We start from the raw sequence: 10,000 nt of genomic DNA on the forward strand, positions 1-10,000 counted from the left end.
ATACAATGTTCTAAAAATATTAATTATAAAAGTATAAATTGTAGATTTTTCAAAATAAAAGATAACAATAAAAAGTTGATTTTAAAAATTTAGAATTAAAAAAAATAATAATAAAAATAAAAAAATCTATAACGTTATGTAATGATCAAAGTGTGTACATTGTGAAAGTAAACTTTTTGTTAAGAAAGTTTTTTATTAAAAGTATACATTGTAAAATAAATTTTATAAAATTCAAATTATACACAAAATATATAATAAAAGTATACATTGTAAACTAACAAGAAAGTTATTTATTCAAACGTACAATGTATACTTTTAAAACAAATTTAGCAATAAAAGTATACAATGTAAAATAAATTTTTAAAACTACACAATATATTTAATAAAAGTATACATTGTAAACTAACAAAATGTTTTTTTATTTTAACGTACAATGTATACTTTAAAAACAAATTTAGCAATAAAAGTATACAGTGTAAAATAAATTTTTAAAAAATTTAAATTACACAAAATATATATAATACATTGTAAAAGTAAACTTTTAAACACTCGATTAAAAGTGATTATTATTATTATTTTTTTTTTTTTAAAGTATACATTGTAAACTAACAAGAAGGTTATTTATTCAAACGTACAATGTATACTTTAAAAACAAATTTAGCAATAAAAGTATACATTGTAAAATAAATTTTTAAAAAATTTAAATTACACAAAATATATATAATACATTGTAAAAGTAAACTTTTAAACACTCGATTAAAAGTGATTATTATTATTATTTTTTTAAAAGTATACATTGTAAACTAACAAGAAAGTTATTTATTCAAACGTACAATGTATACTTTAAAAACAAATTTAGCAATAAAAGTATACAGTGTAAAATAAATTTTTAAAAAATTTAAATTACACAAAATATATATAATACATTGTAAAAGTAAACTTTTAAACACTCGATTAAAAGTGATTATTATTATTATTTTTTTAAAAGTATACATTGTAAACTAACAAGAAAGTTATTTATTCAAACGTACAATGTATACTTTAAAAACAAATTTAGCAATAAAAGTATACAGTGTAAAATAAATTTTTAAAAAATTTAAATTACACAAAATATATATAATACATTGTAAAAGTAAACTTTTAAACACTCGATTAAAAGTGATTATTATTATTATTTTTTTTTTTTTTAAAGTATACATTGTAAACTAACAAGAAGGTTATTTATTCAAACGTACAATGTATACTTTAAAAACAAATTTAGCAATAAAAGTATACATTGTAAAATAAATTTTTAAAAAATTTAAATTACACAAAATATATATAATACATTGTAAAAGTAAACTTTTAAACACTCGATTAAAAGTGATTATTATTATTATTTTTTTAAAAGTATACATTGTAAACTAACAAGAAAGTTATTTATTCAAACGTACAATGTATACTTTAAAAACAAATTTAGCAATAAAAGTATACAGTGTAAAATAAATTTTTAAAAAATTTAAATTACACAAAATATATATAATACATTGTAAAAGTAAACTTTTAAACACTCGATTAAAAGTGATTATTATTATTATTTTTTTAAAAGTATACATTGTAAACTAACAAGAAAGTTATTTATTCAAACGTACAATGTATACTTTAAAAACAAATTTAGCAATAAAAGTATACATTGTAAAATAAATTTTTAAAAAATTTAAATTACACAAAATATATATAATACATTGTAAAAGTAAACTTTTAAACACTCGATTAAAAGTGATTATTATTATTATTTTTTTAAAAGTATACATTGTAAACTAACAAGAAAGTTATTTATTCAAACGTACAATGTATACTTTAAAAACAAATTTAGCAATAAAAGTATACAGTGTAAAATAAATTTTTAAAAAATTTAAATTACACAAAATATATATAATACATTGTAAAAGTAAACTTTTAAACACTCGATTAAAAGTGATTATTATTATTATTTTTTTAAAAGTATACATTGTAAACTAACAAGAAAGTTATTTATTCAAACGTACAATGTATACTTTAAAAACAAATTTAGCAATAAAAGTATACATTGTAAAATAAATTTTTAAAAAATTTAAATTACACAAAATATATATAATACATTGTAAAAGTAAACTTTTAAACACTCGATTAAAAGTGATTATTATTATTATTTTTTTAAAAGTATACATTGTAAACTAACAAGAAAGTTATTTATTCAAACGTACAATGTATACTTTAAAAACAAATTTAGCAATAAAAGTATACAGTGTAAAATAAATTTTTAAAAAATTTAAATTACACAAAATATATATAATACATTGTAAAAGTAAACTTTTAAACACTCGATTAAAAGTGATTATTATTATTATTTTTTTTTTTTTTAAAGTATACATTGTAAACTAACAAGAAGGTTATTTATTCAAACGTACAATGTATACTTTAAAAACAAATTTAGCAATAAAAGTATACATTGTAAAATAAATTTTTAAAAAATTTAAATTACACAAAATATATATAATACATTGTAAAAGTAAACTTTTAAACACTCGATTAAAAGTGATTATTATTATTATTTTTTTAAAAGTATACATTGTAAACTAACAAGAAAGTTATTTATTCAAACGTACAATGTATACTTTAAAAACAAATTTAGCAATAAAAGTATACAGTGTAAAATAAATTTTTAAAAAATTTAAATTACACAAAATATATATAATACATTGTAAAAGTAAACTTTTAAACACTCGATTAAAAGTGATTATTATTATTATTTTTTTAAAAGTATACATTGTAAACTAACAAGAAAGTTATTTATTCAAACGTACAATGTATACTTTAAAAACAAATTTAGCAATAAAAGTATACATTGTAAAATAAATTTTTAAAAAATTTAAATTACACAAAATATATATAATACATTGTAAAAGTAAACTTTTAAACACTCGATTAAAAGTGATTATTATTATTATTTTTTTAAAAGTATACATTGTAAACTAACAAGAAAGTTATTTATTCAAACGTACAATGTATACTTTAAAAACAAATTTAGCAATAAAAGTATACAGTGTAAAATAAATTTTTAAAAAATTTAAATTACACAAAATATATATAATACATTGTAAAAGTAAACTTTTAAACACTCGATTAAAAGTGATTATTATTATTTTTTTTTTTTTTTTTAAAGTATACATTGTAAACTAACAAGAAGGTTATTTATTCAAACGTACAATGTATACTTTAAAAACAAATTTAGCAATAAAAGTATACATTGTAAAATAAATTTTTAAAAAATTTAAATTACACAAAATATATATAATACATTGTAAAAGTAAACTTTTAAACACTCGATTAAAAGTGATTATTATTATTATTTTTTTAAAAGTATACATTGTAAACTAACAAGAAAGTTATTTATTCAAACGTACAATGTATACTTTAAAAACAAATTTAGCAATAAAAGTATACAGTGTAAAATAAATTTTTAAAAAATTTAAATTACACAAAATATATATAATACATTGTAAAAGTAAACTTTTAAACACTCGATTAAAAGTGATTATTATTATTATTTTTTTAAAAGTATACATTGTAAACTAACAAGAAAATTATTTATTTAAACGTACAATGTATACCATTTGAATGTATACTTTTAGACAAATTTAGCAATAAAAGTATACATTGTAAAGTAGATAAAAAAAAAAAAAAAAACTAAAAAATATATAATAAAAGTGTACATTGTAAAAGTGAACTTGTAAATACAAAAGTATGCATTGTAAATTAACTTTAAAAAAAAATTTTTAAACGTACAATGTATACTTTAAAAACAAATTTAGCAATAAAAGTATACAGTGTAAAATAAATTTTTAAAAAATTTAAATTACACAAAATATATATAATACATTGTAAAAGTAAACTTTTAAACACTCGATTAAAAGTGATTATTATTATTATTTTTTTTTTTTTAAAGTATACATTGTAAACTAACAAGAAGGTTATTTATTCAAACGTACAATGTATACTTTAAAAACAAATTTAGCAATAAAAGTATACATTGTAAAATAAATTTTTAAAAAATTTAAATTACACAAAATATATATAATACATTGTAAAAGTAAACTTTTAAACACTCGATTAAAAGTGATTATTATTATTATTTTTTTAAAAGTATACATTGTAAACTAACAAGAAAGTTATTTATTCAAACGTACAATGTATACTTTAAAAACAAATTTAGCAATAAAAGTATACATTGTAAAATAAATTTTTAAAAAATTTAAATTACACAAAATATATATAATACATTGTAAAAGTAAACTTTTAAACACTCGATTAAAAGTGATTATTATTATTATTTTTTTAAAAGTATACATTGTAAACTAACAAGAAAGTTATTTATTCAAACGTACAATGTATACTTTAAAAACAAATTTAGCAATAAAAGTATACAGTGTAAAATAAATTTTTAAAAAATTTAAATTACACAAAATATATATAATACATTGTAAAAGTAAACTTTTAAACACTCGATTAAAAGTGATTATTATTATTTTTTTTTTTTTTTTTAAAGTATACATTGTAAACTAACAAGAAGGTTATTTATTCAAACGTACAATGTATACTTTAAAAACAAATTTAGCAATAAAAGTATACATTGTAAAATAAATTTTTAAAAAATTTAAATTACACAAAATATATATAATACATTGTAAAAGTAAACTTTTAAACACTCGATTAAAAGTGATTATTATTATTATTTTTTTAAAAGTATACATTGTAAACTAACAAGAAAGTTATTTATTCAAACGTACAATGTATACTTTAAAAACAAATTTAGCAATAAAAGTATACAGTGTAAAATAAATTTTTAAAAAATTTAAATTACACAAAATATATATAATACATTGTAAAAGTAAACTTTTAAACACTCGATTAAAAGTGATTATTATTATTATTTTTTTAAAAGTATACATTGTAAACTAACAAGAAAATTATTTATTTAAACGTACAATGTATACCATTTGAATGTATACTTTTAGACAAATTTAGCAATAAAAGTATACATTGTAAAGTAGATAAAAAAAAAAAAAAAAACTAAAAAATATATAATAAAAGTGTACATTGTAAAAGTGAACTTGTAAATACAAAAGTATGCATTGTAAATTAACTTTAAAAAAAAATTTTTAAACGTACAATGTATACATTAGAATTTCAGACAGACAGACAAAATTATCAATAGAAGTATAAAATGTAGATTTTTAAAAATTAAGAATTTAAAAGAAAATAAAGCCTAAATAACACACACATCCAAATTAATAATTATTAAAAGTATACATTGTAAACTAACAGATATATTCGTTTTTTAAAACTACAATGTATACATTAGAATGTATACTTTTAGAATTTTATTTCTTTTTTAAAAAAATTTATATAATTTTGATGAGATTACATATATATTTTAATATGTTCTTTTCAAGTATTTGTATATACAAACGTGTGTAAAAGATTATATGTACGATATATATTTTCAAAAAATATATATACATGGTAAACTAGTTTAGATAGTTATATGTTTAAGAATGGTGCATTCTACCTGCTTATGTGTTGTTGTTGCTTACAGCAAGCAGGTAGAAATTCTATTACCTACTACTTTTAATTTTTATTATTGCTAGTATAATTTGTGTTACAGCTATAGCCGTTGTGTGTTTGTTCTTTGCAACATTCACATAGAAAATATATAGCGGCAAACTGGTTACCTATAATATAAAAAATAGTTTGGCGACAAATTTTCTTCTTTATATATATTACATATAATATTTTAAAGTTAGAAAGATTTTGTTAATAAAACTAATTTTTATTTTTAAAGTAAGAAAATTTTATTTTTCGCAATAATGCTAAATTTGGAAAAAGGAAACAAAAAGTTGAATAGTCTTGTATTTTGTGGGGAATATTTTTTTCCTCATAAAAAAATTTATCATTATTTGTAATCGAAAACAAACTTTTATTATAAATGTTTTATTTTTTATTAGCAAAATTTAAAACTATAATAAAAGAAAAATCTTCAAGATTGTTTTTATATGTTCTCTAAAGGAGGATTTAAAAACTCTCTGGTTGATCCTGCCAGTAGTCATATGCTTGTCTCAAAGCTTAAGCCATGCAAGTGTCAGTACATACTAAATTAAAGTGAAACCGCAAAGGGCTCAGTAAACCAGTTTTAATTTACTAGAGTTTTCACGTTTCGTACGTGGATAACTGTGGTAATTCTAGAGCTAATACATGCAACTAAGTCCGGACCAGAAATGGAAAGGACGCTTTTATTAGATCAAAACCATTCGCCCGGCTTGTCTGGGCGTTGTTTTGGTGAATCTAGATAACACTTGTGATCGTACAGTCACCGTACTGACGACATCTCTTTCAAACGCCTGACTTATCAGCTGTCGATGGTAGACTCTGTGTCTACCATGGCCCTCACGGGTAACGGGGAATCAGGGTTCGATTCCGGAGAGGGAGCCTGAGAAACGGCTACCACATCCAAGGAAGGCAGCAGGCACGCAAATTACCCACTCCCGGCACGGGGAGGTAGTGACAAAAAATAACGATACGGGACTCTATTGAGGCCCCGTAATCGGAATGAGTACACTTTAAATCCTTTAACAAGGATCCATTGGAGGGCAAGTCTGGTGCCAGCAGCCGCGGTAATTCCAGCTCCAATAGCGTATATTAAAGTTGTTGCGGTTAAAAAGCTCGTAGTTGGTTCTGCGTGCCGCGCTGTCGGTTCGCCGCCTGTCGGTGTAACTGGCATGTTCGCGGCATGTCCTGTCGGTGGTGAACAGGGTCCACGATGCTGCATTAGGCTTTTAAAGGCCGATGTTAGCGTCGTGTGTACTTTTGTTGGCCGATCTCTCCTACTTCGGTGCTCTTAAACGAGTGTCGAGGTAGGCCGACACGTTCACTTTGAACAAATTAGAGTGCTTAAAGCAGGCTGAAATATCTGCCTGAATAGTGGTGCATGGAATGATAAAACAGGACCTCGGTTCTATTTTGTTGGTTTTAGGAATATGAGGTAATGATCAATGTGGACTGGCGGGGGCATTCGTATTGCGACGTTAGAGGTGAAATTCTTGGATCGTCGCAAGACGCACTAGAGCGAAAGCATTTGCCAAGTATGTCTTAATTGATCAAGAACGAAAGTTAGAGGTTCGAAGGCGATTAGATACCGCCCTAGTTCTAACCATAAACGATGCCAGCCAGCGATCCGCCGATGTTCCTTTAATGACTCGGCGGGGAGCTTCTACCCGGGAAACCAAAGCTTTTGGGTTCCGGGGGAAGTATGGTTGCAAAGCTGAAACTTAAAGGAATTGACGGAAGGGCACCACCAGGAGTGGAGCCTGCGGCTTAATTTGACTCAACACGGGAAACCTCACCAGGCCAGGACATTGGAAGGATTGACAGATTGATAGCTCTTTCTTGATTCAGTGGGTAGTGGTGCATGGCCGTTCTTAGTTGGTGGATCGATTTGTCTGGTTAATTCCGATAACGAACGAGACTCTAGCCTATTAACTAGACGATACCGGTATCAATGCTACCGGCGACACTTATTCTTCTTAAAGGGACAGGCGGCTTACAGCCGCACGAGATTGAGCAATAACAGGTCTGTGATGCCCTTAGATGTCCTGGGCCGCACGCGCGCTACACTGAAGGAATCAGCGTGTACTTCCCTGGCCGAAAGGCCCGGGTAACCCGCTGAACCTCCTTCGTGCTAGGAATTGGGGCTTGCAATTGTTCCCCATGAACGAGGAATTCCCAGTAAGCGCGAGTCATAAGCTCGCGTTGATTACGTCCCTGCCCTTTGTACACACCGCCCGTCGCTACTACCGATTGAATGATTTAGTGAGGTCTTCGGACTGGCGGTTATTCTTTATTAACTTTGTTGGTATTGATGTACGCTGGAAAGATGACCAAACTTGATCATTTAGAGGAAGTAAAAGTCGTAACAAGGTTTCCGTAGGTGAACCTGCGGAAGGATCATTAATAAAGAAAAAAAATTATTTAGTTCTTGCATTTATGGTAGATTTAATTTTCCAACCATATTTGCGTGAAAGTTAATAATTTATTTTTTAATATTAACCTTATAAGGTTAAATATTAAAATTTATAAAAAAAGAAAAGTTTCAATTATTTTTTAAAACAAAATTATTACCCTGAGCGGCGGATCACTCGGCTCGTGGGTCGATGAAAGACGCAGCAAACTGCGCGTCGTCATGTGAACTGCAGGACACATGAACATCGACATTTTGAACGCACATTGCGGCCCTGGGATTCTATCCAAGGGCCACGCCTGTCTGAGGGTCGTTAAATAATTGCTAGCATATATTTTTTATATAAAAATAGTGCGCGCAAGTTTTTTTTTCATCCCATTATTTTTTTTCTTTAAAACTAGTAGTAGCAGCAAGCCTCTCACACACAAAGTATATTTGTATATTGGGGTTTTTGCTATATAACTTTTTTTTAAAGGAAAAAGGATATGAAAAAAAATGAAATGTCCTGTTTTTTTCTATAAAAAGTACACATCTTTTTTATAGTAATTCAGCATTTTTAAATACTTTATAATTTATTTTTTTTTTCCCTTTTTCTTGTCATTACTTAAAAATTGCTTTCTATAATGTAAATATAGTTTTTTAAACAATCAATAATGTTAAAAATCTATAACCTGGTTAGTGGCAATATAATTTTATTGCAAGTATTAAGTGGTGAAAAAAAGATAATTTTTCTTTGTTTCAATTTTTTTACAATTACAAAGGGAAAAGAATTTAATAAATTTTCGCTAGTTAGATATAGTCTAGGCGAATTTTTTTCTATTCCCTATTTGTAAAAAAAAAGAAAAACTTGATCCACTAATAAAGTTTTACTTGTAAATTTGCTGCTAAATTTTATAAATAAATGGAAATTTTTTCAATTATACTATAAATCCCAGGTAATTAGATTTGTTATTAATGTTAACTATATTAAAGGCAATTATAGAACAAAGTAATTTTTTGCAAGAAAGGAAAGAAAAAAAATTAAAAAAATATTTCGACCTCAGATTAGGTGGGATTCCCCGCTGAATTTAAGCATATTAGTAAGCGGTGGAAAAGAAACCAACAGGGATTCCCTTAGTAGCTGCGAGTGAACAGGGATTAGCCCAGCACTGAATCCCAAAAGCATTGCTTTTAGGGAAATGTAGTGTTTGGGAGGGCTCAATTAACCCCAAGATATGTGCATTTCGCCCAAGTCCATCTTGAACGAGGCCACGGTCCCGAGAGGGTGCCAGGCCCGTTGTTGGCAAATGTCTATTTCGGGTGGGCCTCTCCTTAGAGTCGGGTTGCTTGAGAGTGCAGCCCTAAGTAGGTGGTAAACTCCATCTAAGGCTAAATACAACCACGAGACCGATAGCGAACAAGTACCGTGAGGGAAAGTTGAAAAGAACTTTGAAGAGAGAGTTCAAGAGTACGTGAAACCGCTCAGGGGTAAACGGAAAAGACCTGAATATCCGGAAGGGGAGATTCACGTCTTACCATTTGCTCAACTTTTAAATGATTTGAGATGGCCTCTCGCCCTATTCAGTGTAACAGCTGTGATAGTGGGTTTGGTCGCTCTCATTTGAATAGCAAGGGTAATGGTGGACCGCACTTCTCCCTTAGTAGGACGTTGTGACCTGTCAATAAATATTCTAAGTATTTGGCTATTATGTCTGTTCTAAGTTATACCGTTAAGGTATTTTCTTTAAAACAGTTTTAGCCGTTTTATATACTGGATAAAATTGACAGTAACGAATTATGGTGTTGAGCCACATGAAATTATATATATGTAAAAATATATATAATGGAAAGTGTCCTAAAATATGGCTGTTTGCAAGTGGGTTGGTAAAAAATAGTTTCAATTCGGATTTTTAACCGGTTAACTATTCCGCCTACTGTTGGTAAACTGTTCCTAGGACTGTGCTTATTATCACCGGTCGGCAGCGA

At 26.2% G+C, this 10,000-nt stretch overlaps 2 non-coding genes and 1 pseudogene across 2 annotated transcripts; all 3 read left to right on the top strand.

The window, feature by feature from the left end:
• The first annotated feature begins 6,101 nt into the window (after positions 1-6,101).
• Positions 6,102-8,028, top strand: LOC141459977 (small subunit ribosomal RNA). The gene has a single exon (XR_012461673.1). It is a non-coding gene; the product is annotated as a small subunit ribosomal RNA (ribosomal RNA).
• A 165-nt stretch (positions 8,029-8,193) lies between these two features.
• LOC141459987 (5.8S ribosomal RNA) lies at positions 8,194-8,348 on the top strand. The gene has a single exon (XR_012461678.1). It is a non-coding gene; the product is annotated as a 5.8S ribosomal RNA (ribosomal RNA).
• Positions 8,349-9,069: 721 nt separating this feature from the next.
• The window catches only part of LOC141459980 (large subunit ribosomal RNA), a 4,856-nt pseudogene continuing 3,925 nt past the window's right edge, over positions 9,070-10,000 (top strand).

The sequence above is a fragment of the Rhodnius prolixus genome, unplaced genomic scaffold (genome assembly GCF_049639745.1).
Source record: "Rhodnius prolixus isolate KJV_2025 unplaced genomic scaffold, Rpr scaffold_35, whole genome shotgun sequence".
Classification (NCBI taxonomy): domain Eukaryota; kingdom Metazoa; phylum Arthropoda; class Insecta; order Hemiptera; family Reduviidae; genus Rhodnius; species Rhodnius prolixus.